The sequence below is a fragment of the Fukomys damarensis genome, unplaced genomic scaffold (assembly GCF_012274545.1).
Source record: "Fukomys damarensis isolate Sample0158 unplaced genomic scaffold, DMR_v1.0_HiC HiC_scaffold_4, whole genome shotgun sequence".
Taxonomy (NCBI): domain Eukaryota; kingdom Metazoa; phylum Chordata; class Mammalia; order Rodentia; family Bathyergidae; genus Fukomys; species Fukomys damarensis.
The window spans coordinates 5,339,331-5,366,564 of record NW_022900916.1 but is presented as its reverse complement, the minus strand read 5'-3'; the positions used below and the strand labels follow the sequence as shown (position 1 = coordinate 5,366,564).

Genomic DNA, 27,234 nt, shown 5'->3' with positions numbered 1-27,234 from the left:
AATTTTCCTCTTAGGACTGCTTTCATTGCATCCCGTTGTGCTCTGGTATATTGTATCACAATTATCATTTAATTGTATGTACCATTTAATTTCTTCCTTAATTTCATCTGTGACCATTTATTGTTCAGAACGATGTTGTTAATTTCCATGTGTGAGGATAAAGTGAAAGCCAGGGGATCAGCAGTGAGGTCTGATCTAGCTCTCCAGCTGTCTGTTGATGTTAAACTGAGCAGATGAGCTTCCAGAGTGGCAGTGGGCTGGGTGTGAGCATGACTTCCTCAGCATTCACATCCTCTCTGGCTCTGCAGCTTTAGCCCTGGAGACGACCAGGAAAGGGAAGCTGAGACCACAGGACCAGGTACAGTTCTGTGCCCTTGGGACCTGCAGGACAAGCTTCTTGCCCTGCTCCCCAGACCTACAGGCTTTCTACAGGGTGCTGCAAGGGCAGGGGTTCTGGCTCAGTGGATCAGGGCAGGGGTCTTGAGAACCATTCTCAGTTTGGGCTGATGGATGAGAGTGAGTTCTGGTGAGACCAGGGTGTCCACATCGAAACCCAGAGGTGGCTACTTCTGCTCCCCCAGTTCACACCCCATAGCAATGTCAGAGTGACCCCAACATGGTGGGCTGTGCTGGGGATGTTACTCAGCAGGTCCCCTGGCCAAGGGATAGCCCTAGGAGCCCACTCTGGTCCAAGATGGCTCCAGAACTATGTAGGGAACAGGGTTTTTCTTGGGCCACATAGAAAATGTATAATGTACTCGGCATATGGAAGCAGCAACCCTTCCTTTATTTCTTAAAGTTGTTAACTACACCATTAAAAATAACAAGATGGCAAATGGCCTGCAGGCTGCAGGTTGGACACACCTGGAAGGAAGCACTTTGGGAATGAGAATGTTTGGAAATACTGATGTCTCTGTTGCTGGAGGAGCTGACTGTCCTTAGTTGTTTCTATTGTTCACTGAGCTGTGAGGAGTCTTTTTAGTTTCATGCCTGTGTACTGGGAAGATGTCAAAAGGGAAAAGAGATTCAGAAACTATGGCATGGAGGTACAACAAATAAATACGTGGCTTTGAAGAATTTCCTCAAAATATGCTGTATGCTGAAACATCTTTTTAAAAAATATTTTATTCTGATTCAAATAAGGAGGGAAACACATGTACAGGGCAAGGCCTATGCAGTGTGAGGACCTGTAGGAGAACCTGAGGATTCAGCCATCCCCAGGTAGCTCTGAAGATAGCTGCACTTCTCCTGGAAACGGGTGGCAGCACCAGCAGAACTCTGGCTTAAGGTGGAGGGGGTCTCCTCCCTCAGAAGCAGAGTCCAGTGTATGAGGTCTCAGGAGGCCAGTTCAGTATTTTTGGGTGACGTTTTTCTTCACATTCTCTAGGAACTTTGGCTAGTTTAAAAGTGACACTTTTCTTACAGCTAAGTATTGGCCAGGAAAATTGTCTTTGGTTGTCAAGTCTGATGTGTCTTTCAGATGCACACAAATCCGTTCAAGGTTCCTGATAAAAATAAAATCTATTTATAAAAAACTGCATGATAAGAGATAAATGGATAAATCGAATTTTGGTTGTCAAGTCTGATGTGTCTTTCAGATGCACACAAATCCGTTCAAGGTTCCTGATAAAAATAAAATCTATTTATAAAAAACTGCATGACAAGAGATAAATGGATAAATCAAATACGTTATTTACACCATGGAGTACTACTCTGTCACCAAGAAGGACACACTTGGGGCATCTATAGGAAATGGATGCATCTTGAGACCATAATGTTAAGTGAAATAAATCAGACGCACAGGCTTAAATATTGCATGGCTTTCTTATATGACAAGCCCAAAGCATAAATAAGTTGGAGTGTTAAACAAAAGACAGACAATAGAAAAAAATGGGATAGAACTCCTGCAAATACAAAGGGACCAAGAGGGGGAGGGAGGAGAAGAGAGGGGAGAGAAAATGGAAATAAAAAATTAAGACGTATTATGTTCATATAATAATTCTCCACAAGGAATGTAATCATTATTTCCTGTGGACGTGTACAAATAAAAATAAATTTAAAAGAAAAAAACACGTAACTTCATTATATCAAATATAGTTTAGGTGAGGAACTTAATAATATTTTTTATAAAATAACTTTCCTAAAAAAATGTGACACAATAACACGTACTTCGGCTCTGGCGTTGTTCTTTCTGTTTTTTACTTCAACATTTTTCAGGCCTACTGATGAGTGAAATTAAGGCATAGCAAGAAATTTCCATTCTGCTTGATTTACCAAAAAAACTTGTACAGCAATATTTTTCACATTTTGTACTTTTTCTGTCACCATTATTATTTGTACTAGTGACAAAAAAATTCTGCTCAAGGGCCAAAAACATAATGATCACTATATATTTTATTTCTAAAAATATATGCTAATGGCATACATCACAGAAATTACAAATATGAAATGAAACCCTCAAGATAGAAATTGCAATTTTATAATTAAAGAATCAGCTGTTTTCTCCTCAATTAGGAAAAATCTGGCTAAACAGATGGACCCTGTGCTGTGCCTGAGGCCACAGACGGGCTCTCCTGGACCGTGACCACAGGACACTGCTTCTCCTTCTCTTGTCATTGCTTTTGAATGCTTCACTGGCCGAAAGATTAAAAAATAAATAAAATTAGTTTGTGAGAGCAACTTCAAAGACTGATGGGAAAATCCAACACTTTTTTGCATTTCATTCCAGATTAAGTCATAAACCCACCAGAGAACTTGTTATCCATTCTAAACAACTGCAAAATTCCATCTTTACCTCAGTTTTTCCTGATAGAGCCTTCTATGATGGCCCCTGCACTTACCAAACCCCTATTAGAAGAAAGCATGTGTTTGCTGGAGCGTTGGAGAACAGGCTCTAAAGACTCATGGTTTAACCAGAACAACTTCAACACTTCAGGGTAACAGAGAACCATCTGAAGCTCTGTAACAATTGGACAAAACTAAAGATTCTGAGAGCTTCTAGACCAGGGGTGGCAAACCTATGGAGTACATGTAATTTGATTTTCTTTTAAGACAAAAGAAGTTGATGTACAAGTTGATTTTTTTCTAAGCTAAAACCTTGGCCTTCAGGTTTAATTGCAGTGTCAGCATCTTGAGACAAATAAGCAGGTTTTGCGCTGCAGTGTGGATATTTGTCTCCAAAAGGTTTGACCTCACCGCTTTAGATAGATTCACCGTTGATTACCGACATCACACAAAAGTCCTTTTGTAAACCATCATGTGTCAGAAATTATAGAGTACTTGATCACCTGCCACGACCCATTTGCTAAATACCAGGGCACAACACTGAGTTGTGAGCTCCTTAGCAGGGACCTAGCTGCACACCCACTGTCTATACTGCGTATCGTTATGCATTCATGGGTTAAGAGGACACATTTTCACTCAAAACTGTATAAAGCCTGAGTGATTAAACGTGGAATCAAGTTTTCCACTAATAAATTAATAGAGATAACACTTTCACAAGAAAGAATAAAGAATATTTCTGGCTAGATATTGAGATAAAATGGAATCAGAATAGTTTGGATTTTGAATGTCCCCAAAGGCCCACGTGTTGAAGGCCCAGTCCCTAATCTATGGCATTTTAGGTACAGATGGAAACTTCAGTGGGCGGAGCCTCATGTGAGGAAGTGATGTCATCGGGTACTGACCTCTTTCTGTCTTTTCCTTTGCTTCCAAGCCTGAGGTGACCAGCTTGCTTCATCCACTACAGGGGGCTCCATGAAGCTCTGCCATGTGACAGGGTCAACTGGCCATAGACTGAAACCTCTAAAGCAGTGTCAGAAAAATAAAATGTTCTGCCTTAAAACTTTACTACCTTGGCTGTTTTGTCACCACAGAAATCTGATTAACACAGGATATTTTTGGATATCAACCTTCTGATGTTTCAAGTATCTATGCTTTCCTTCAGAAGTAGGAGCCAATTCCATCATCTAAGGTGGCCCAATAATATGTTCGATCATATTTTGATTATTTTATTAAAAAGAAATACAAAATTTGCAATAAGTGGGCCAAAGTAGGGAAAAAATATTGAGAGAGCAAGCCTGTCATAAGAGTTCAGTGGAGAGGCAGCAACAGATCCCTAGAATTCCAGTTAGTGTACCTGCCATGTGCACCTGCAATAAAAACCAGGTGTTGAAACAGACCCTGGTCTAAAAGGTCAGTTTCACCAGTGAAACTAAACTGCGACCTTGAAGCTGTCAGTGATTGCGGTAGCTCAGGGAAACCAGATAATCATATTTACACAGAACAGGACTTTCAAACATTGGGTTCTTTTCAGTTTTCTCTTGAATCCTTATCTTAGTTGGATTTTAGGGAGATAAAAAAGCAATATTCTTTGCTTTCAGAAAGCTAAATAAGGGCTGGGGATTTAGCTCAGTGGTTGCAGCGCCTGTCTCGCACGTGCAAGGACCGGAGTTCGATCCCGAGTACCAAAAAAAAAACTAAAAAAAAAAGTAATCTAAATAGATGACCCACAGTGCTGAAATATCTAAGCACATCCTAGCTTCCACTTAAGCAGTTAGAAATACCTGGGAAGAGAAATCACAAGATAATAAACATACATGTAACCACATTAGAGTTTAAAACTTCTTTAAATTAAAACCCCAAATAAAATGATATAATTGGAAGGGTAAGGTGTGTCTATGATGGATATTTTGGACGAATATATTTCATTTTAATACATATGCTACAATCACATTGCATAAGATTAGAAATATCTGTGGGGGCACGCATTCACCTGGACAGGTGGCCACTCCAGCAAGGGGAAGGAAAGAAAAAGGGCTTTGTATTTTTACTTCATACATGTTAGTTCCACTCAAATGTTTTAAATGACCCTTTTTTCAATAAACATAAAAGATTTATCATTTAGATTTTAAGTAGTGGGTGTAGGAAAGCTAAATATTTGCACATTTGCAGGGCTTCTCTGGCTTTAGTGATATTACATTTTATATAAAAAATTACGGCAGTGTATACTAAGGAGGGGAAACATTATTTCACAAAAACGTGACATTACATTAAAACATCAAAGATACCTTTTAGTGAGCGATACTAAGGCATATATTATGAATGTATCCCTACATAATCATATTTAGGTATACATAGTGCATTAATTAAAAGTCACTGTGCAAATGCTCATTATAAACATGTAATCCACTGGAACATAAAATTAATGCTAAGGCAATGTGGAAGGTCACTGTTGGAGAGAACACAGGAGTCGTGATTCTGGAAATAGAAGCTACACAAACAATAACTGTTATTTAGAAGAACAAAATAAAAGTTGTACATTGTGTCCCCAAGGTGGGAAAAGAGAAAGGAGGCAGGCGAGTACAATTTTGTTCTCCCCTTTGTGTGGGAAGGGCGTTCTCCCGGCCAGGGAGGCCTTTACCTCCAGGCCAGTCTGTGGCAAAGCGCTCCTGAGCGGCAGGAGGAGGTGGCAGTGGTCACCTGAGCTGCAGTGATCTGGTTTCTGGGAAGGGGACACTCTAGGCCTTCGCAGTCTAGAACACAGATGACAAACGCCAGTTCCCTCAGGCAGGCCGCTGGGCGTGGCAAGGCAGCGTCACCCGCTCCTGATCTCTGGAGTCTCCTCCGCTGGGTTACTTGTGAGGAGCACAGGCTCACGCTGTGTCCCTGAGGCCCTGGCACTGTGGCTGTACTGTGGAGGGGTAAATCCATCCCTCTGATGCCCACGCGGAGTTGCGCAGTATACGAAGGGCACGGTGAGCCCTTCAGGAACCCAGAGAGTGTGAGTCAAAAGCATCTCAGGACGTGCTCCAGCTCGGCTCTGTGCCCTGACTTTTGTCTCCGAACCCAAGGGCCCACCAGCTTCCTCGCCAGGAACTGTGCCACCTGTAGGATTTCCTGTCATAAGGCTGTCAGCTGGGCCAGGCGCCCCTTCCCTCATCCTACTTGTCCTTTCCCTCCTCCGCAGTGCCCTAAATGGCCTCCTGCGAGGCTGTGTGGGAGAGGCTGAGGCAAAAGTGCCCACGCCTGCTCACGGGCTGCATTTGTCTTCTCAGCCTGTCCTGCACAAGTCCAGGGGTCCTGTTGCACCCTCCCCGGATTGCGGTGGGTGCCCCAGCCTAGAGATGTGCACGGACAGCAGCTTAGGAGAAATGGCCGTGTCCTTGCTTGGCGGCTCAGAAGTGGACACTCCTGGCTGGGGCTGCTGTACAGGCACAGGGCGTCTCCTCTCACCACAGGGCATGGCACCTTTAGGGCATCCCTGAGGCAGGGCTGGAATAACAGGGTTGGTTTCACCCAGGCTGGATTTGTTCTTGCCTCGGAGCTCCGTCCTGTACTCATGTCCATTGAGGGGAGGCAATGTCTCACCACACTTGGTGACAGCTCTGCAACATTTACGATGTGGGATGAAGACCCCTGCCCCCCTCCCTCTCTCTCTCTGCCCCCCCATGTCCCACCCCCACCCCCAGTGGAAGGCACAAGGTGCTGCAGCTGTGCTGGATTTTGGAGGGGATGTGCCAACGTGCCTAAGATCACTGAGTCCCTCACCCTGACAACGAAGTGGCCGTTTCGGGGAGCACTGCAGGGTTCACTGCCCCTCTCCCCCAGGCACGCTTGTGTGGTTGGACCTCCCTCACCCTGTGTACCGTGTGCTTGTCCCTTCACATCAATGCGCTGTGAGATGTCTGGACATCCAGGATCCTTCAGAGTCTGGAAGGCAGCGGAAGAATCTTCAGGGTCCTAAGGGGTGACTGTGAACGCACACGGCTGTCCACCTGTCTCCCACACATGAATTTGAACTGCCCCTCATCCTATTTCTTACGGGGATGGGAAAGAGTGGCTGGTATGTGCCAGCAGCAAGGTCTCTCTCTCTCTCCTAGCAGACACCTTCTCAGGTACAGCAGCTGCGACCGAGGTCACTACTTGGTTACATTCATGGAGTCTACTGGTAAGCACCGTGATGTGTCTGAATTTTGCAAGTCAAATGGGAACAACAAATTATGCGGTCAATTCCTCTGCTTTCTGAGAATCTATTCTTCAGGTCCTTTTCCTGCGCATGCCCCTGAGGCGTTGGTTACTTGATTTCCATCCAAGGCCCTCCTCATCCTTATGCATATGGCTCATATCTCTGCATACACGTCCTGCTCCCCAGATCCTTCACAGCCAAGATTGGCATCACCACAGCTAGGCTGGACGGAGGCTTAGGATTCCCTTTTGTTGTTGAAAGAAAGGCAGAAATCTTGCTTTTCCTCCCCATGTGTCTGTGGATGTCAGCTGGGTCCACCTGCACAATCAAAGTCTGAGTTAGCTACACCGCCTGGGATTTTGGATGGAGTTTGAACTTGAGGCTGAGAGGAAAACAATGACCGCTCTCTAGTGAGGAAGAGATGTTACAAAGATGGGGTAGGGCTGGGTTGCTGTCCATTCCTGGAGGGTGAGGGCTCCCCATTTGCAGCACCTCAGCATTTCATAAATTCTGCATGTTCTCTCTGTTTGAAAAGTGTTCAAACGTTGTACAAAGAGGCAGCAAGCTAGATTCTCAGTTTCTGAGAAGCAAAAAGGAATGAAATCTCAAAACAGGAGGAAGAATTATCCTTGTTGTGGAGGAGAGAGACACTTCTTTCACTAGGACAAGAAGGGAATACAGAAAGGAAAGGACAGATACAATTAAAGTTATTTTTATGCCGGGAAGAGGTCCCTTATGCACTTGGAGAATGAAGTACAGGATTCCCTAGAAAAGGATAGAAACATGAGGTTGATGACCAAACACCTCCAGTCCTACTTTGAAACCTCCAAGTCCAGAGTGAAAGCATTCAAAAGTGGGGCCTTTTCACAGGTAACTGGACCACACGTGTGGAGCCTTTGTGTCTGGGATTGGGAATTGCTTCCTTTGGGAAAGAGCCCAGAAAGCTGTCTTGAACTTCCACCAATGAAGATAAGTGAGAAAAGCCACCGTAAACCAAGGAGGGGCTCTCACTGGGCCCCCAACTTTCTGACCCCTTGACCTTGGGCTTTCCAACTTCTAGAACACTAAGGAGCATATGTCTTGGTATGCACCACCCAGTTGGTGATATTTTATAGCAGCCTGAATGATTATGATACTGAAATTCTCCCCTGAGAAGGAAACAGAAGGAGTACACCACAGACATTTAGAAAGACAGGCAGGTAGCCCTGGGGCTTGGCCTCATCTACCAGGGGAGCCTGCACTTTACAGCTGGACTTTGCTGGAGGAGGAGTGTGGGATGGCTCACAAGGCATGAAAATCATGGTGCTGTCTCCTGTTGGACAACCACATGGCATCGGTCTTGTTGGTTTATTGTCCTGTTAATGGTCAGGCTGTAAAGGTAGTCTCACCCAGTGATACTCATACCTAGGCACTCCACTACTTGGAAACTCATTTCACATTTGAAAACATTGCCCTGGCACTCATGGTTATTCTAGCACAGGACACAGAATCTCCACATTGTCAGTGTCCATTGCCTCATGACTTGCTGCCCTGTCCAGCCAAAATAATTTCTTTGGCTCTCTTCATTTTTTGGTATTCCTTGCATCTCTCAGGACCAGTTAATGCACCACCGGATGCAAAGTCCTAATGATAGTGTCCTTTCTCAGGACCTAGAACTGTCTCCACATACTAACTCCCAGAAGGAATTGATATTTGGAGTGATCTGCCTACAATGGAAACTTTCAGTTAAAAAATATTAAAAGTACACCTTGCTCAGTGAAATAGGGCTCGCAGGGGCTAGAATGAAAAGGTGCAGTAAAGGAAAAATAAGTTTTGAGGATTGAGGAGAAGAGAGGGAATAAAAGGGGCAGAGCTGTACTGCAAGTACAGCACAGAGAGAGGAAGAGAGGAACTTCTTTCACTGAGATCAGTGGAGGATGAGACTCAAAGTGGAATAAACTGTCTTCCAGCACAAGCTCCGCCCTCACATAGTTTCCACATGAGAGCAGTCGCAGGCTCTTCCGGGTTCTGCTCTGGACGCTTCTATCTGGGACAGTCAGCAATGAGAGGCCTGGCGTAGGAATGCAAACAGAGTGGGTGAAGTGGCCTTTTATCTGGTCAGTACTCAAGAAAAGGGATGACAGGTTAGCCCCCACCATGAAGTCATGACAGAACAGTTTGTACCCGGAGCCAGTTTTAGCTAATTTCTCAGTCTATAAGCCATTGCCCAAGACTGCAGAAAGTTTATTTCCGAGTACTTCAGTGTCTTCTCTGCTTGTCCCTCCCTTCTCTTACTCTCAGCCTCTCTCTGTCTCTCTGACTCTCTCTCTCCCTCTCTCTCTTCCTCTCATTGCACTTACTCTCTCATATTTCCTTGTTTTTCATTTCCCTTTACCTTCCCTTTAACCATTTGTCCTTCGTAAGGAAGAGCGTCAGAACAGAAAAATGAAAATGCAGGAGAAAGGAGTTACAGGGTTCAATGAGTAGGTTGCTCTCGCCCCTGTTCTATGGAGAAGCCCTGCCCTGCTGGGTTGGGTTAGAAATACACTGCAGAGTCGGACAGGGGGAACAATGTGACCAACAGACAGGACTGGAGGAGCTTCAGGTCAGGAGAAGCACTGGACTCCAATTCCTGCTTTACCATTTCCTATCTGTGTGACTTCTGGCAAGTTCTTCTGTCTTTCTGAATCTCAAATTTCTTATTTCTGAAAAGCAAATGCTACTTCCTAACTGTGGTAAACAGGAATATGGGCCCCTTCCTGCGATTAGGGCACCTTGATGTTAGATACCTTTCCATTTACAGGATGGAGGGGCCTCTCAGGAAGTAATTAAGGACAAATATGCCAAGGTTAAATTTGGAAAATTATCCTTCATTGTGCAGATTCTCTCACTGTAGTCACTCAAGAACCTGAAGGCTGGGCAGAGGATTTCGCTCCATGGAGAGCCACTGCTTAGTAGGTGCAAGGCCCTGTGTTTAAACCCACAGCCACTGGGAAAAAAAAAAAAAAGAGTGGGTGAGGGAGCAGAAGAGTAGATCAAAGAAGCTGAGGATTCCATATGGTAATCCTGACCTGAGGATGGAGGATGCATCTTCTGGAAGACCTAAGAGATAAAATCTGGCCATAATAGGGAGACCCCAAGGCCCAGTTGGGAAACACAGCCTCAGGCAACACTGGTTTCAGCCTTCTAGGGCCAGGGGAAGATGCTGGTCCTGCTAACCATGCTGTACTGGGCTTCTGACCTACTGAAACCACAAGATATCAGATTTGGGATTTTAAAGTTGCTGAGATTGTGGTAATTTGGCGTGTTAGCAATAGAAGACTAATACCAACACAAATAACACTGTACGAATTAAAGGAATTACCATGTGTGAGTTTTACAGTAGATGAGCCACTTCACTTACAATTCACCTCTCAACTATAGGACTGTGAAAGAAGATCAGTGGAAAATTTAATACTGGTGTTGTTACTGATAAGACTGAGTCAGAAGCTGTGATCTGGATGTGGGACCCCTGTGGGATAGCTAATATTTTATAGCTAATATTGTACTCCATAAATCAATTTTCTTCTACTAAGGAACAGAGGAGAACGCCACAGGCTTCCTTGGGAGGGAAGGTAGGTACTGTATACTACATGTGTGAGAAGAAATTAAATAGCAGCCTTCTCCAGAAGTAGGCAGGTGTGAAAGAGAGAGGCCTCCTGTCTCTGAACTCGGCCTGACTCTTTCCTCCTCACTAATTCACTAACCACAAATGGGTGGGAGGAGAGAGAGACACTTCCATGAAGTTGGACACTGCAAAAGAAGCTCCATGGCAAAGAACCTGGTACAAATTGGACACCTTATAGATAGCCTGAAGTAATGATTATTTGGTTATCCTAACACCACCCAATACCCTGGGTCTCCGCACATCCCATTACAGCGCGGCCCCTTCTGAATCGGGTCCTACTTCCTCTCTTCGACCTCCTTGCCCTGAACAAGGCCTTGAGCCTTCATCTAACCCCCAGAGGAGGCTGAAATCTCTGGCTTAGGACTTTCACTCCTTTGTCCGGCTCCTCCCATCTCTGTTCTGGTGTCCTCTGATATCAGCACGTTGGTTTAGAAGCTTAGGGTCAGGAGTGCTGTGCTCCTGTAAATGTAAACCCAGGAACTCACAAATAAGCCATCATGGACTTACTCTCAGAAAATCAGCACAGTGAGGTTCTCTTCTCTCCCGTTCTGGACACTTCTCTAGAACTGAGATTCCCACAGCAGGGCTTACCTAGTTTTAAAGAGCAAATAAAATCAAATTTTATAATTTTAACTCTTTTTCTCCTAAAAAAATTGCTAAATATTTGTCATGATATAATTTGGTAAATAATTTGCCACAAAAGTATTGGTGATCAGATTGCATGGCTTGTACCTCCCGGGAATTTGTGGTCCTACATAAAGAGCAGGATTTTCATGTCTTCTGTCAGAACAAATGTGAGAGAGAAGGGGTAGAGCAGAGAGTCGTGGTTTGCAGTGGGAATTTCACGCCTGTAAGACCAGAGCAAGGCTTCAGGTGTCTGTGAAGGGTTCTGCACACCCTGCATTGTTCCCGTGAATCCCAGCTTAGAGAGCCGCTGCCAATGCCCCGGGCCAGCTCTGCCTGTGATACACTTTGGTGCTTCTCTTTCCCAGCTAACTAAAATTCTAGCAGTTACATGGTATTCTGGCTGGCTGTTTTTGCTATCTGCATAAAGGCAGGCAATGAGCTCGGATATGGAAGGGAAGTGAGAATAGTACAGATTACTCTTTCTATATATATTGAAAAATTGAAAAGCAGGAAAAAACTTGTTTTTGCTGCACTTATGCAAAAAATTAGTGAAACCTCTGACATTTTCAAGTTATTCATTTCTTCGTGTTTTGGCTTTCTCATGTGAGAAATGGGGACAATAATATTAATTTCATGGGATGTTCTCAAATATTAAATTACTGCCTCTTTTTGTCTCTGTCTTCTTACACACACACACACACACACACACACACACACTGCTTAGAATAGTGACAAAACCTATATAAGCTACTATTATTGTTATCCCTCAACACTATTTAAATTGAATGATACATTGTTTCTGTGACAATATTTATGTAGTATCTACAAGTATTTTCTTCTTTGATCAATTTTAACAGCTTACAAAGTTAACCCTATAGTGCAGTGATATAAGCAGACCACAGAGAGTTAAATACATCTAATATGTTAAAAATCTGAAACTATAAATTCTAAGATTTTATAAGTTAGCATTGTGATTATAATTTGTATTTTCAACTTCCAACGATTATTATTTAATTATATAATATGAAGACTGTGTGAAACTTTTGAAGTATTTAAATTTTCATCTTCTATGCAAAAAAATACTCAGAAAGCAAATGTGAGGTTACTTTCAAAAGAGAAGATTTTCATTTAATATTAATGTTATTTTCTCTTTCATAGATATATTTGACAGTTTAAAGAGGAATTTCTCACTGCTGTGTTCTCTGAGACTCTGGATCTGGGAACATTTATTTCCCAGCTTCTTGCAGGACTCTACCAGGTGATCACTAATAACAAGTGTTTGCCCTTCTCTGCCCTTCTCAACCTCAGAGGAAGGACTCCTGGAGCAGCAAAACTTACACTGTCTCATAAGAACGGTGACTACTCCAACCTTTGAAAATGCTCTAAAATAGATTGCAGAAAGCTAGAAACTTGAGTGTAGTAAACAAACTTTGGTAACAAGAATTGCAGAAGACACACAGCATTCCAAGCCATCCACTGAAGGCTGTAGAAATCATATTGCTCAACCGATCTGTCTGTGAAAGAAACAGAAATGAAACACGAGATAGATGAGGAATGAACCATCCAGCTGCTAACAGTTGGAGCTTTTTCTTCAAAGTCCAATGGAAACCAAATAAAACAGTGGATTTTTGATTCTATATAGCAGGACTCGGTTTAGCTTGCAAAATAAAATTTTCTGGGCCTCCCCAATAATTTAGTATTCAAAATCTCAGAGGCTGCACTGTTAGCCCCCAATATATCAGACTCCAAGAGATCTACAGTTTGGAATGGCTGCTCCAGGCTGGGCTTCAATATTCTCATCATCTTGAGCCCCAGGAGGAGGTTCTGAATGAGAAGTACCAGATGGCATCATTGTGCCTGGTTCTGGGGTGAAGAGGCAGAGCGCAGAAGACAACCCACAAGGGAAAGAGACGTTCGGAGGACTGGGTTGGAAGAAGTAGGGAAAAAGGCTGAATACTGCCTAAGGTGACATTCATTGCATTTCTTGCTTTCAAGCTTTAGAACTAAATTCTGGTGACCTTAAGAAAAATAAGAATTGTGTAGGAAGGCCAAGGTTTGTGGTAAGCTGTCCAGTTTTATTTGTTCAATGGGCAAAGACCAAGGACAGCCTAGAAGCCTGGCTCACGGAAGCACAAGACCAATGTTATGCCGGGCAGGGAGGGGCACAGCTGCTACACCAGCACTATGGGAGGCTGCTGCAAGAATGTGGCGAGTTTGAACCCCTTCTTAATAACTTAGTACCTTAGTGAATCCCTATCTCCAATTAAAATATAGTGAAAAAACAGGAGCTTGGAGTTAGCACAGTATGAAAACACTGGACTCAAACCTGATAATACCCCCAAAACACACACACACACAGGTGTGTGCACGAGCACGAAGATCAGTGTACTGATAAGAAGCTGGTCCAGACCACCATGTCAGAGGATGTGAACTCTAATTAGTGAATGAGATCATCAAGACTCCTGGTGTCAGGAGCCTGGGAGTCCCACATGCACTTTCTGCAGGCTGTGGTGTATGGAGTGACAGGTCTTCCTCCACCCACTTCAGTTTCCTTATGGCTGGGCACCACATTCTACCAAGGCTATGCATAATGGAGCTTTGATAACAGGTAGATCAAGTGCTGACAGGAAGTAGGAGCCTGGTTACTAGGCAACCATAAAACCATGCAAAACATCTTCTGTAAGTTCCAACAGGCATATTCTTTGGGCCTACTTACATCCACCAGGCAGTTTAATCACCACTGGTGGTAGAAATTAATTTTCTAAGCTTTCTTAATTTCCTGCTCCCATTCATACAGGGCTTATGAATGGTGTGATCAAATGCATGCTGAACTTTAAATGTTAAAATTTATAACATCATTGCCATTGGTGGCCCTTAAAATACTTCCCTTTGCTTTGAACAGACTAAGGCCATTGTATGTATCACTTCTGAAGAGGTTCTGGGAGTCCTCTTAAATGATATCTTTATGGGTTTTTATGGGTCTTTATGGAGTACATGCTGCTGCCATGTGTCATCCAATGGAAAGACAACACAAACTAATGGTTTGTCCTTGTCCATTTTATTCTCTAAGTCTGGCACTGTGCTGCTTCTGGCCCTTCCCCACAGTCAAAATGACTGTGAAAGGTAATTTTTTTGAATTAATTCAGGACATCAAGGCAGCTCTGACCATGCAGCTAGAGACATTCATGAAAGGGGACTTGCAGAGCTGCTTCAGAAAGAAACAGTAACGATGGGATGAGAGTGTTGGAAATGAGAGGGATTAATGGGACTGTTTCTTTTACTATAACACATTCTATAAAGAAATTTAAATATTCACTATAGTTTGTAATCACACCTCATATGTCTCAGAACATTTCCCTTCCTTGTGTTCAATATCTTGCCAAATATAGTCATCCTGCATTCTTATCTATCACCTACTAGAGTTGTGTTACTTTGTGAACATGTCTGAACAGTCAAATATAACTTTGCTTACTTCTTTTATTGAATGCTCTCTGTATTAGAAGCAGAACACTATAAAGACAGAGACTGTACAAATCTAAACATAAATTGTTGATATTCCCAATTTTACTTTCTGGGTTGTACAATAGTCATAGTTTCCAATATAAAATAATTGAGAAAAAATGCTTCAATATAAAAAATAATTGACCAAAATTATATTTTCATATTTTGTTACTAATGGGTCAAATTAGTTTAAGAATATAAGTCTAATTACCCCATATGTAGTGAATCAATAAAATATTTATCAAATTTTCTTTGGTTGCTCTTGCTTCTTCTAATCCTTATTCTAAATAAAATTGCAATTTAGTGGGGAGTCAAAACTAAATCAGACACACTGTAGGAATCACAAAATATTACATTTGATGATAACGTTCAAAAATATCATAAATGTACCTAACCTGTGCCTTGAAGAAAAAAGGATTCTTAGACAGTAGAAAGAAAGTAAATAAGGATCAGGATAGATACTGGAAGGCAAAACTTCCCTAGTTAGTGCCTTTGTATGTAAGCATTATTTCAGCCCTGTTGCATCCTTATCCAATAAGCTGATCCTCCTGGTACAGTGGTAATTTGAATCTTAGAAGAGTTTTCATTCAGCTCTGTCCTGCTTGCACATAGTGTTCAAAAGGCATTTGATAGACCCCCCTGGGCCTTGGCACCAGACTGATGAGAGGTGGAGCCTCCCCCTCCCCCACTCTTTGCACCTCTGGCCTCGTGGCTGGGCTGGTATCTCGAATCACACCACAGAGACACAAGGGATCATAAAGACTTTTATCTTGAGCTTCAGTCTCAATTTTGAGTTAATTGACATGGATCAAGGTGATAGATGAATAACTACCACAAACTGCCATTTTTTTAAAGCTGTGCTTGATGCTATTGTGTTGCTGATTGTATCACTTGGGCTAAGGTGTTGTGATTGATCCATTGTCCTTCCTGGTACAATGAAAAAGAGATTGTCTGAGAGTAATTAGAGGTCCAAAACCTAAAGACAAGCTACAACAAGAAGATCAAAGTATTAACTCAGGTATCAAACCAAGGACAGTACCAACTATAAAAATAGGAATGGCAAGACATTCAAGCAAGGCACAAGCACAAACACAGGCTACCAGATCACCAAAGGCAAATTCTGGGTGAAATGAGGTGTAAAAGGCTGATGATAATCAACCACCAGGACATCATGAACCAATAGCACAGGAAGTAACAAAACAGATGAATGAGGCTCTAGAAAAATTCAAAACATAAATAATTTCCCAGATAACTACAGAGATGGTGAACAGAATGAAAGACAAGATTTGAGACTCTAGAATAGAAACAGATAAAAAAAAATACAAGAAAGAAGTGGAAACCATGAATTCAACATAGGAAAGAAATGGAATCCGTGAAACAGATTCAAACAGATAGCCAGGAGATCAAAAACTCTACTGAAAACATGTATAATAGGCTGAACCAATCTGAAGACAGAATATCAGACATAGAAGACAGGATGGCAGTCAGTGACCATGAAAAGAGAGATCTCAGAAATAGTAAGGGACTATGAGAAGTCAATCCAACAGATCCTAGGTGATGCAAAGAAGAACAATATAAGATTGATGGGAGTCCATGAAAAAGGAGGAGAAAGAAACTGTTTTCAGAATTAAAGACAGAAAACTTCCCAAACAGAGCAAAAGAATTTGAGATACAGATAAGTGAGGCATATAGGACTCCAAGTAGCTATGGCCAAAAAACAAAATCTATGTCTAGACATATAATAACCAAGATCAGAAACCCATCAGAAGAACAAAATACTGCAAGCAGTGAGAGAAAAGGAACAAATCACAGGCAAAGGAAAACCCATCAGAATCACAGTAGCATTTTCAACAAAACCTTCAAGTCAAGGAGAATCTGGAGTGAGGTAATTGAAGCCCTAAACAACCTCCAACCTAGACTGATGTGTCCTAAAACTTATCTTTTAATATTGATAGGGGAATTAGACACATCCATGACAAAGAAAACCTGAGAAACATCATGAATACCAAACCAGCACTACAAATAATTCTAAATAATATAACTAGAAAAAGACAATGAAGATCACAACTTCATGCAGCCCAGCAGAGCAAACCCAGCAGGCAAGTCAGTAAATTAAAGGGAGAAGGAGAAAAAATAAAAAGAGCCCACAACAGGAAAATAACATGATGATGAGTCAATACATATCAATTACAAGCATCAATGTTAATGGCCTCAGTTCACCAATCAAAAGAAATAGACTGGCTAAATGGATTAAGCAAAATCCAACAATATGCTGTATACAAGAAGCACAACTAGTCCAAAAAGAGACTCATAGACTGAAAGTAAAAGGATGGAAAACATTTCTCCATGCGACAGGAACCTGGATAAAAGCAGGGGTAGCTATCTTATTTGCAGAAAAAGTAAATTTCAAACCAAAACTAATTAAGAAAGACAAAGAAGGTCACTACATCCTTCCCCTGGGTATAAATAGCAGTGATTGATATTCTACATTACAATATGATTTTTTTTTGTACCAGCAAATGAACTCGGGATGTTGTGCTTGCAAGACAGGCAGCAAAACCACTGAGCTAAATCCCCAGCCCACAGAAGGTCATTATATCCTTGTAAAGGGAACAATCCAAGAGGAAGAGATGACTATCATAAAGATATATGCATCAAATACTAATGCCCTCAATTATACAAAAGAAATATTAAGGGACATGAAAAACAAAATAAGCACTAATACCATTGTAGTAGGGGACCTCAATACCCCACTATCACAAATAGACAGGTCATCTAGAGAAAAAAATCAACAACAAAATATTAGAATTGAACCAAGCTTTTGAACAAATGGACTCATTATATTTCTACGGAGTATTCCACCCCACAAAATCAGAATATACATTCTTTTTGTCTGCACATAGGTCATTCTCCAAAATAGAGGACATGCTAGCTCACATAATATATTTAAGTAAATGGAAAGGAACTGAAGTAATCCCATGTATATTACCATGTGGTAGTGCAACTAAACTGGAGATCAATAGCAAAAGAAACCAAAAGAATTTCACAAACACATGGAAATTGAGTAACACTCTCCTGAACAACCAATGGTCCACAGAGGAAATTAAAGAAGAAATTAGACAGTTTTTACAAATAAAATATAATGCCAGTACAAAATACAGGAATGTATGGGATACCATGAAAGCAGATCTACAAGGAAAAATTCATAGCAGTAAATGCCCACACTAGGAAAACAGAGTGAGCTCAAATAAGCAACCTAATGCTAAATCTTAAACTTCTAGAAAAAGAAGAGCAAGAAAAACAAAAGCTCATACAAGGGAGGAAATTATAAAAGAGCAGAAATCAATGCAATGGAGACTAAGAGAAAGATACAAAATATCAATGAATCAAACAATTGGTTTGCAAGGAATAAATAAAATTGACAAACTCTTAGCCAACATTATCAAAAAAGGAAAGAAAAGGCTCAAATACATGCAATTAGGAACAAAAAAGATGAAGTCACAACAGATTCAGCAGAAACCCAGAGGATCATCAACACCTACTTTGAGAACCTGTACTCTAATAAAGTGGAAAACACAGAAGAAATGAACAGATTCCTAGATAAATACAAATTACCAGAGTTGAATGAAGAAGAATTAAAAATTCTAAATACCCCACTTACAATCAGTGAAATTGAAAACATAATTAAAAATTTACCAAGAAAGAAAAGCCCAGGTCCTGATGACTTCATCACTGAATTCTACAAAACATTTAGAGAAATGTTACCACAACCTTTTAAACTTTTCTTTTCTCATTGAGTTTATTGCTACATTTTGGGTATACAGTACAGTTACATTCATCATTGGGATCTTGTACCTTTACATGACAGTTCTAGGTTCTCATTTTTTCCCCTTATCCCTGCCCTCTCTTCACCCCCTCCTCCCTTTCCTATTTACAAATACTTTATTTCCATTTTTTCATTTTCAATGAAATTGAAAGGGAAGCAATACTTCCAAATTAATTCCTAGAAGCAAGTGTTACTCTGATCCCAAAACCAAAAATCAATAGTCTTTTTGTACACAAATACTCAAAAATCAATAGCCTTCTTGCACACAAACAGCTGATTCACTGAGAGAGAAATTAGGGAAATAATCCCTTTCACAATATCACCCCCCAAAAAAAGAAATGTCTAGGAATCATTCTAATGAAGGAAGAAAAAGACCTTTATATTTTTTCTCATTGAGTTTATTGGTACATTTTAGGTATACGGTACAGTTGCATTCATCATTGGGATCTTGTACCTTTACGTGACAGGTGTTGTTTCTCATTTTTTCCCTTACCCCTGCCCTTCCTTCACCCTCTCCTCCCTTTCCTATTTACAAATACTTTATTTCCATTTTTTCATTTTCTCATATTTTTTTCTTTTCCCTTATTTCCTTTCTGCTACCCTTTCCACTTCTCCTACACCTTTAGCCCTACATTGAGAACTACAATGCTATGAAAAAAGAGATCAAAGAGAATATAAGAAAATGGAAAGAAACCTCTTGTTCCTGGGCAGGAAGAACCAATATCATGAAAATGGTCATACTTCCAAAACTGCTACACAGATTCAGGGCTATCTCTTTTGTAATCCCAACAGTATGTTTCACAGAGAAAACAATCCAAAATTCATTTGAAACAAGAAGAGACCTAGAATAGCAAAAGAAATTCTAGGCAACAGAGACATGGCAGCGGGTATTACAATCCCCGACTTGAAACTATACTACAAACCCATAAAAACAGTGATAAAAACAGCATGGTACTGGCAAAGAAACAGACCCGAGAATCAATGGAATAGATTAGAAGATGCAGAAACCACTCCAGACATGCTCAGCTACCTCATCTTTGACAAAGGAGCCAACCATCTTCACTGAAGAAAGATATAGCCTCTTTAATAAATGGTGGAAAAACTGGATTTCAACTTGCCAAAGATTAAAACTAGATGCCTATCTTTCACCGTGCAGTAAACCAAAATCCAAATATATTTAAGATCTAAATATGAAAACAGTAACACTACACTTGTTGGAAGATATGTTAGGTAGAACTCTTGAAGACATTAGCATAGGAAAAGACTTTATGAATAAATCTTCAGTAGCACATGAACTAGCACAAATAATCAATAACTGGGATCTCATCTTTTTAAAAAGCTTCTGCACTGCAAGAGGAACTACCAACAGAGGGAAGAGACAACCTACAATATGGGAAAAAATTTTATCAGCTGTTCCTAAGACAAAGGTCTACTATCAGGGATATATAAAGAACTAAAAAAAAAAAATCAGATGCCCCAAATATAAAGACCCAATTCAAAATGGGCATCTAAAATGAACAGACATTTCTCAGACAAAGAAGTAAAGTAAAGGCAGCAAATACACATATGAAAGAATGTTCAACATCACTGGTCATTTGAGAGATGCAGATGAAAACAACACTGAGATTCTACCCTACCCCAGAAAGAATGGCTGCTATCAAGAATTCAACCAGTAACAAATGCTGGTGGGGCTGTGGGGAGAAAGGAATCCTTCTCCATTGTTGGTGGGAGTGCAGACTGGTACAACCTCTGTAGAAATAAATATGGAGATCTCTCAAACAACTAGGATTAGAAGTCCCATTTGACCCAGCTATTCCTCTGCTGGGTATCTTCCCCAAAGAATTAAAAGAATCATACCACAGTGATATATACTCACCCATGTTTATAGTGACACAGTTTGTAATAGATAAAACATGGAAACAGCTCCACTGCCTATCAACTGGAGACTGGGTAAAGAAGATGTTTTTTGCTTGTTTGTTTGTTTGTTTTAATAAAATGGAGTACTACTCACACATAAAGAATGAGAAACTAGAAATATTCATAGCTAAGTGGATGCACATTGAGGCCATACTCTTAAGTGAAATTAATAAGTCAAACATGTATAAATACCAAATAGTTTCTCTGATGTGAAAACGTAAAAGTGTAAGTAAGGATCAAAATGTATAATTGATATTGTGTAATAGGAAGAAAAGGTCTAAGCATGTAGTGGGTGTGTGAGGGGTAGGGAAAAGCTAACAAGGTAAAAGAAAAAATAAGAAAAGAGGAAAAAATGCCAACAAAGTCTTTGTGAATAGGGAAGGGTAGAGTGGGTGATGGGAAGTCAAGGGAATGGGGAAAAATGAGAACCAGATACACCGTACAAAGGTACAAGATCCCAGTGATGAATGGTACTCTATTGTATGCCTAAAATATACCAATAAAAAAGTCATTTGATCCACTCATATTAGATGTAGGTACTTTTCAGGTGATGCCTTTAGTGCTAAGACTTCAGGAGAACAATGGTCCCTTTGGGAAATTTTTGTGATTCGTTGGTAGATACTGAAACCACTTTATTCCAAAGCTTAAAACCTACCTGTGAAGTGGACAAAATGGGATCTCTCTGCTGTCTCTCCCCTTTCCTTTTCCCATGGAAGACAGAGAGCAATCTTGACATGAATGCTGGCTGTCAGCCCCCGCAGTGGCCTCCCATTTGACCTAGGGTAAAATCTAAATTGCAATCCACTGTTTGAAGATTTGTCCCTTCCTTCCTTCCTCCCTCCCTTTGGGCTGTCTTGTCCTTTGCTCTCTATGATGCAACTGCACTGGACGTTGTTTTGTTACCCAGATGTGACACTGTCCTCCAACCTCAGGATTTCTGCTCTTGGTGCTAATCTTGGAATATTCTCTGTCAGGCTCTTGAAATGTGTCTTTTAGGCACAACCGCATAAAATCTAATCTGATGACTCACTATACTATAGCTATCTCTCCTTTGTCTAATTGAATCTTTGTCATATCGTGCTATTTGATAAACATCACTTTGGAATTGTCTCGCTTATGTATCAGTGATCTATTTTTTTCATTAAAATTTCAGCTCCAAAAAGAAAGAGCACAGAGTGTCTTGATTGCCAGTGAATCCTAGTGCCTTGCAGGACAGACACTTGACACAGGAAACTCTCTGGACAAATAGTTGGAATCAATAATATTGACCTTGTCACAGGTGTAGCATTAGACAGGTAATTGCGGGGGTAACTTTGAGGACAATGGGGGAAAATGCTCTTATAAGTTTTGTAAGAGTGTAACTTGGGCCAATTGTATTACTCCCTTTGTTACTGGTGACAGTGATCATTAGACCTATTAAATCACTGAAATTCTAGAAGTCAGGCCTACTTTCTGTCTATTTTCATTCATCCCATGACCTTAAGGGTTGACAGTCACTAAGAAAAAGAATTCATAAAATGGTTGAAATTTAAGTGGTAGGAAGGACAAAAAGCATTCTAAAGACTAAAGCAACATTATTCTGTGCATATAGACGTGAACAAAGAGGAAACTTATGACTGATCAAAGTGGTCTCTGTTTAGGGGAACTGGAAGGAATAAAATTCTTTTAGACTAGAGTTAGATTACTGTTAAGATATTATTAGAACAGAGAATGCATCATAAATCCTGGCATAAGAGGGTGAAGTTCAGGCTGGAAACACTACGGGACAAATTTAATTCCTTGTATGGGGAGATGGCTCAAAGATAGCAATATTTATAAAGAGCGTTCTGTCAGTTATTTACTAGGTGAATTCCAAATGAGAGGACAGAGAGAAAGAAGGACACAATTAATGTTTCCGCATCTGCCAAGAAACTAATTGACTTTCTTTGGATAAATATAAATTTTAATATTTGTTTGAGCTCCTTTGCCAGAAGAACATACATTTTCTCTTTATTGCATACACTCTTGGCAATGCATTATTTAGAGAAAAATAAAGTAATAGATCTTCCTGACGGTACAGCTAATGGAATAGCCGATGTGTTGTCCTGAACTGATTTCTTTATGTAACTTTTCTTTCCTTCTTTCTTTTTCACACATGCTGCCTCCCATCTTCACTTCTCTTAATGTAACAGGACATTTAATGCATGGTTTTTAATGTGAGGTTGACAAGATGCTAACTACTGTGAAGGGGATGCAGAAGAAGCAGAAATCTAGGAGAGGAGAGAGGTGAGCGTGGACAGGAAGTGACCGAGGATCGTGAAATACGAGTCTGTGTATGTCTTCATCTCCTCTCACCCCGAGTTCGGGGACCCCAAAGTCGTTGTTTCCCAGGCTACCAAAGAGACTCTCATGAAGTCTCCTCAATTTCTGTCGATAATCAAATCTGTTCTCCACACACAAGTCAGAGGCGCCTTTCTTTTTTCCAGATGAGCTTTAATTCGCAAATATGTTATGTGGACTCAGCACATTTATGTATTTATACATTTACTCATACTTCACTGTCTTACCCTTGCTATCTGATGGCTTCAGAATTTTCTCTTTGTCCTCCATGTGTGGAAGCTGCTTTTCTATGTGCTCAGGTCTGAGGCTTTATTTAGCACTTGTGATTTTTTTTTGGCATTTTGTGAGCTCAGGCAACAGGGAGAACCATATATTTCTACATTTCTTAGGATTTCCGCCCATTATTTCTGTTTATATTGTTTTTATTTTCTTTTTATCCCATCTGACATTCTTGAACTTCTGTACTTAACCTTCATGTTTCCTAACATCTCTCCGGTAGTTTCTGGGGTCAATTCTCTTATCCATGGAAACAGTTTGAGTGAACATTGCCCCAGAACTAAAATCTCAATTGCATATAACTTAAATTAAAAAAATCAAATCCACTTTGCTCTGATTTGTTTTTCTTTATTTTTGACAAAGAGAAAAATGAGATTCAAAAGTGTGAAGTGATTTGTTTAAGGCCTCTCCACTAACTCAACTCTTTATTTTCCCTTTTGCTCTCATTTCTTGTCAGTGCCTTTAAAAATTAAATTATTAAGTTGGCAATCTGTAAAGTACATGTGGGCCTTGCCTTCTCTGTGTGACTAGGTCCAATCAATTATGAATTTAAAAATTGGACCTCTTTTTATCTAAGACCGCTTTAGACAGTGAGAAGATTAACCTGTTGTCAATCACACGTTATGAATAATTTCCCAATTTATCTGACTTCTAACATAACCTTCATCTCTGCTTTTCTCTGTTTCTGTTAAGTAAAGCTGACATTTGTGTGCTCTTTTCCAAGTACACCTATGTTTTTTCCTACCCAGGCTTGCTATTGAAGGCTAAAAATAAGCCCACCAAGCATGGTTGTCACCCAAGTTATGTTAACTCATCTGTGTTTATCTGTTATAGCCTCTGTTCACTCAGCAACATCTGTCATCAAAATGCCACACACACACACCCCCACACACACGCGTGTGACTCAAGTGTCCCCTCAGAACACCTAGACTGGGGTCCGCATGGCATCAAGGTCCACCTGCCTGTCACTGTTAGAGAAGCAGAGGTTTAAATGTAAGCAGTTCATTCATCAATTTTCAGGATTATAATTTCATAAAAATTGTAGATCGTCAGAACAAAAACCTACATTCTTCACTGCCCCTTTGTCTCTGCCCCCTTTATTCTAAGTAGCTGGACATTTGTATAGATATCCGATTTCTGGGTAACTCCCTTCTTGACCCTCACTATCAAATTAAAATTTTCAGCACTACATTGGGCATCAGTCTACAATCACGGGAAAATTATGTAATTTCACCTTCACACTTCCGGGGAGAGTGAAAATTCTGTCTTTAAAGAAGAACGTTAGAGGAGAAGATGAGAGAAGTATTTAACATATACTCATATTTAACATATACTCATATTTAAATTCATTAGCTCGCTAACACACATATCTAACATGTACTTTTTTGTTTGTTTGTTTGGTTTTGCTTCTGGTGCCAGGGATCCGACTTGCAGGGCAGTCGCCAGAACAACTGAGCTAAATCCCCAGCCCTCTAACATGTATTTTCATGTACAGGCATTGTGTCAGCTACTGTCTAGGATAATAAAAGAATAACCAAGAGAATAATATCATTATTATCAGAGCAAGCACATTTTTGAGATGGGGCCTTGCTATGTTGCCCAGGCTGGCCTCCAACCTAAGTCGCCTGGTTCTCCCTACACCTCTGTATCCATGATCCAGCCGTATTTGGAAGTTTCCGAGGAGCTGTACATCTCCCTCTGGTCTTCTGTGGCCCTGCACATCTTGAGCTTTCCCTGCAGGTTGCAGCCATTGCTAAGCCAGCCATACAGAAGTGGAGCTGGGGCTGGGCAGCTCCGGTGGCCTGCGCAGGTCACAGGTGGGAGAGTGAGGCCCTAGCCCTGTTAGATCCGGGCTCGGCACCCTCGGCTTACTCCCCGACCCCTTCCCTCAGCTGAGGGCAGTTTGAAAAATGGACGGAATCATTTATTTGCATTTCAGATTTCTTCCCTTTAAGATATGGAACAGAAGAATTTGTCAACTGAAAATTAACTTTTAAAAATACAGTGGGCACACATGATCCAGCATAAATAAGCACGCGTAGCTAGCTGGTATCTAGTTCTTGAAGTAGCCTGAAGGAAGATGTGCTGGGGGCATAAAGCTGCCACTGTGGCCCTGGGGCGAGTAGGAGAGCAACACACCGAAGGGAGCGGGTGCAGAGGGCTGCACCAGGACCGGGCTGTGAGCGGAACTGTGGCCTGGACATGGCGCGCCTGCGTGTGGCCTGGGCAGCTCCTCGCGTGCTCCTTCCTGGTTGACATAAGCAAGCTACTTTCTGTTATCCTTATGAGTTGGAAACTCCCCCCCAACTTCATTAAGAATACCAGAATATTTACATCTGTGCCCAACAGTGAAACAGTGATATTTAAACTCAAATATGCAGTTTCTCCTATTTTCCTTGGAAACACGATAACAGTCTTTAATCAAAGTGCCTTCTTTATTCTCTGTTGTTTTTCTTCACCTGATGATTAGCAATCTAGTTGACTTTGATTCTCCACAGTTTGTTTCCTGAATCTACTTCTTTACCATAAAAATGCAAACTGTACTCGACTTAATGACTTCATGGGAGTTTATTCCAGAAGTGCATTAAATATTCTTGTTTTGTTAAAGAGCGAAACAACTACCACAATACATGGTAAATAACATGTACTGTGTATTACTTCATGTCATTATGTTTTTGTTAGGATATCTAACTATATAATCAAAAGCTGTAATAAGTGAAATCTTTGGTATTTATTTGATTTCATGGGACTTCTTTACAAAATGCAATTTAAGTATACAGTAAATTTTATTGGGGGATTTTAAAGTGTTTTATATAAAGGAATCCAGATATAATTGCAGTGAAAATATAATTTCCCTTAACACTCAGTAAAGCAAGATATTCATATTTATTTTTAACAAAGAGGTTATCAGTCCAATACATTCCTTTATAATCAATTCAGTAATATTAAATGATTTAATGTACTGTTCATTCTATTTTAAGAAGAGAATTTGTTTTATTGAAGCTAACTTACCTGTATTTAATGATTACCCTCTATAGAAATGGTGATGTCTGAAATCTACCAAGGTAACAGAATATCAAAGTATTACATTTTGAGAGTTAGGTAATTCCCTAATAAACTTTTGTATAGTATGTTGCTTTGCAAAAGTTTATTCTAAATGATTAAATTTGTAATGTATCCTCTTTAGACAAAACACTCAATAGTACAGTGGTTCCTTTGTGTTGAGTATGACAATGTTCTGTGGTGACCTGGACATTTCCATTTCTTAGTAACCTTTATCTGATCACCTATTATGTGTTAAAAGTGTGGATGGAAGTACGTACAGCAGAGTTCCTACCCCTGGCCCCCACCCTGGGAGCTAACAATAAATATATAGAGAAAATTAAAACCTCAGGCAACTCAGCTACTCACATGGGGACAGCAGATGTGGAAAAGGTAGGGCTGGAGTTAGGTTCTGAAGGATTTGATCTCTGCGATGTTTAAATCGTTGTTGGAAGGACACACAAACATTTTCCCTCACATTCCCGCCAGCCGCAGAGAGAAAGGGAAATGCAGGAAGAGGCACAAGTCGGAGGAGGACGTTGGTGAGGCCCTGGAGGGAGGAGTGGGGCAGAGGGACGGTGAAGACTGCTGTGTGGACTCTGGGAAGGCACGGGACGGAGTGGGCAGAAGAGCTGCCTGGGAGGGGCTGGCACTCGGACGGGAGAAGGCGGGGGCTGTGCGGCTCACACAGCTGCTGGGAACAGCCTCCTCCAGCCAGTGGGAAGTGAATTGGTCCGTGGGACTGGCCTTGGCGTAAAGAAGTGTCATTTCATCCAAGAAGCACAGACTCACTTTTTATAGTCATAGTTAAATGAAAGATGAATTTTTATTAGCTTTTAAGGTAGTAAAACAAAAATCACTTTTTAAAAATGTCACTGTTGTGGCTGGGCACAACCAAATTGGAAAGTGTGACCTGGAGCGGAGAGGCAGAGGGACGCAAGGCTGGGAGGAATCCGGGCTGGCACAGGGCGAGGTTGTCACTCAGGGCTGCTGGCCAGCAAACTGCTGCCTGGTGGCCCTGGCGTGAGGGAGCAGCCCCTCCTGCTCTGGGCTGGCCTTGCACACACTTCACCGTCGCTCTGTTACCGATGACCAGGTGATCCATGTCTGTTC

The 27,234-nt window shown here is 41.1% G+C and overlaps 1 long non-coding RNA gene across 1 annotated transcript; it reads right to left on the bottom strand.

Annotated features, from left to right (window-relative positions):
• Positions 1-1,568: 1,568 nt before the first annotated feature.
• Positions 1,569-26,726, bottom strand: LOC117283367. Its single transcript, XR_004514327.1, has 4 exons — positions 26,491-26,726; positions 11,121-11,204; positions 3,687-3,804; positions 1,569-1,623 (listed from the first exon to the last, which is right to left on the bottom strand). It is a non-coding gene; the product is annotated as an uncharacterized LOC117283367 (long non-coding RNA).
• Positions 26,727-27,234: the final 508 nt, after the last annotated feature.